Genomic DNA, 3,213 nt, shown 5'->3' with positions numbered 1-3,213 from the left:
AAAAAAAAAAAAAAAAAAAAAGCTTCCAGGTTTGTGCCTCAGAGCAGATTTATCACCAAAGCTGCCCGTTCTCGTTTTTAGGGCCTGACGAGAGGAGGCATGTTGACCAGTTGATGTCCACTTGTATCAGGAAGTGCCACGGGCCAGGTAACCGGGGAGCAGCTGACCCTGAGGTTACTAGGTGACACGTCCAGACCGCTATGTGTGTGTGTGGAGAAGGTTCAGAGGGAGAGGTGTGCAAATCATCTGAATTCTCACTGAGAGTCCACTTACGTGCTCTGCTCTTTTCGCCTCTCGAGTGTAAGAAGTGGAGGCAGAGCAGGATTCTGCAGCGGATCTCAGGGTTTTAGGGACTGTGTTCAAAGTGCTGGCCTCTGTGGTGGGGATACCCCCCTAAAGTGAATGATACCAAAGTCAATGCCCTACTCTGGGGTTCAACACCATGTGCTCACTCCCCAAAACCCTGATATTCTTTGTCTGCCACTACATTATTCATGCAATGGATTTTATTTTACATATTTATCTATATACATTTTAGCCTTTTTAACGCAGCAGCCCTGTAAGCAGCTTTAAAGGGACAGTTCTGTTTTTCACGTGTGTTTGCTTTCTTACAAAAAGCTTAATGGGATAGTTCCGATCTGTCAAACTGGGGTACTCTGGTTACGAACAATTAATATTTTACCTGTCGTAGATAGCTCTGTGAACAGTCTCAGTTTGGAAAAGAAAAACAGTTTATTATGACCAGACAAGGCCGAGCAGAGCCAAGACCAAAGTGGATCAGCGCCATTTTGAAACGACTCCGATCTCAAAGCTTTCATAGCAGTTCACAAATTCTCTATTTTATAACTTTCATTTTTGGCAGAATCATTAACTAGAGACTGGAATAGAAGCCTTGCCACTAGTGGCTGGCTGCAGTACAATTTTTAAGTCTTGCCTCTCCATGAAAGCAAATGGGACATTTTCCTGACTTAAAAATAAAAAAACACTTCAGATAATTTTTTCAGGTATTGATTTTTGCTAATTCATGTAGTTACCTTGCTGCTGTAATGCTGCTACTGTCCACGTTTTTAAAATGGCAGCAATCTACTTTGATTATGTCCCCACTCGGCCTATCCATTAGCTCAGGGGTCCCCAATCCTGGTCCTCGAGGGCCACTATCCTGCATGTTTTACTTGTTTCTCTGCTCCAACACACCTGATTCAGTGGTTAAATTACCTCTTTATGTTCTGCAGAAGCCTGTTAATGACACATTTATTCAAATCAGGTGTGTTGGAGCAGAGAAACAAGGAAAACATGCAGGATGGTGGCCCTGAGGACCAGGATTGGAGACCACTGCATTAGCTCATCAGTCCGATCAGAATTAAACTTTATTTCCCCAAGCTGAGGTTGATTAAAAACCTACCTACAACAGGTAAGATATTAATCATTCATAACCTTTACAAAGTAAACCCCAATTCAAAAGATCTGATCACTTTAACGAGTCTTTAGCCACATGTTAGGTTAGTGTAAAGACTGGAGCGGAGAAAGTTTGTCACCTAAATGAACTTGTTGGAGGTGCGTTCATTTAAAGTTTACAAGTTTTATACAGTGTGAAAGAGTGAGTCACAGTTTAGTTTGAAACCAGTGTGCAGCAGAAACCCGACTTTGCCGTCACATTTTCAGGCCGAAGCAGCAGCTGTCGAGCTTCCCTCGCCGGCGACTGAAACCACCGCTTTCAGCTTTTCCTCCATTCACAGCCAGGTTAAAGTAATACTTACAAACAGCAAAAGCCACCGAAACAGCAAAAAAAAGGTGTGACATGAACTGTTGGACTGAACTGAAAGTAACAGGTGAAGCAGAAATTTGAACTTTTGAATTTTCAAATTTAAATTAGAAGTGTGCCAAAGTGCATTTTTCAAAAGTGATGGCAAAGCTTTTTCAGAAGACGGAGACCAAACTGTAAAATCAGTGATAACGCATGTTTGAAGCGAACAAAACGGCTTGATTCAGCAGTGATTCATAATTTCCACCCCATTTAGGCAGAGCAATGCTAACTCCTCCACCTGTTTCCAGTCTTTATGCTAAGCTAAGCTATACTCATGGCTGTCACTGCACTTTCATCCAGAGTGTTCTACTTTTGTTGTTTTGTTTCATTTTGTTTGTGCAGCTCAGATTCCTTCAGAATTCTTCTTTAAAACGGCTGGAATCAAGCAATGAATCTATGTCCAAAGGCAAGAAATCACAAGAAACATTTTGGTTTTGTACAAAAAAAAGAGAGGCAAAGAGAGCAGAGCAAACAAACCCTCAACAAAAGCTGCTACATCTTCCTCCACCCACTCTCATCCACACATACACGCTCTTCCTCTCCTACATCTCTCTCTCTCTCTCTCTTCTTTCTCTTTCCTACAATACAGCTTTAGTCCAAAGGTTCTCCAGCAACACAGCAAAGCAAGTCAGATGTTAAAGAATAAAACCAAAGAGCTCGAACTTGATCCTCTTTTCAACACAAAGCCTCCACTGCATCTCCCCGTCTCCCCACCTTTGTCACCTAGTGAGCCGGTTTTTTGAAGCATTAACCTCAGCTATCCAAAGGGAAATAATAATAATAATAATAATAATGATGATGATGATAATTAAGATGATGATGAAATGTATATTTTTAAGTATTTGTCATTGGAAAAAAAAAAATAATCTTAAGCTTCTCATGATTATGATGATCACGATGATGACGATGATAATGAAGTTTCTCTTGGTATCTTTGTAGCTGTTCAGATCCTCCTTAAGTTTGTGTCTTTTTCTGCTCGTGCTGCCAGAGTTCTGCTTAAATTCCCTTCCCTTATTTCAGTTTTTTTTTTTAAATTTAATTTCTTTTTTTAAATAATTTGGTTCACCCCGATGTTTGACCCTAACGTCCGCCTGTCTGAGTTTTACCCTTTAGTGTTTGTCCGCACCAGTTTGTGTGTGTGTGAGAGTGCGTGAATCATTTATGAGGGCAGGTTTGAGGTTTTCTCTGGAAGTGGAGGGATACAGTTTGTTACGCCTGTGTGTGTGTGTGTGTGTGTGGCTGGGTGGGGTATTTGTTTTTCTGACCACCACCCCCCTCATCTTCACAATAGCCGTTCCTTCAACTGTTTTGTTTGCCAACTTCCCAGAACATGTAGCTTTAATTCCCCTCCAGTGTTTCCTTATTTCGTGTGATTGAACATGTGTGTGTTACCATCACCACTCCTTTTG

This window comes from Kryptolebias marmoratus, linkage group LG16, assembly GCF_001649575.2.
Source record: "Kryptolebias marmoratus isolate JLee-2015 linkage group LG16, ASM164957v2, whole genome shotgun sequence".
NCBI classification, from domain to species: Eukaryota; Metazoa; Chordata; class Actinopteri; order Cyprinodontiformes; family Rivulidae; genus Kryptolebias; species Kryptolebias marmoratus.
Note: the sequence above shows the minus strand (reverse complement) of the source record.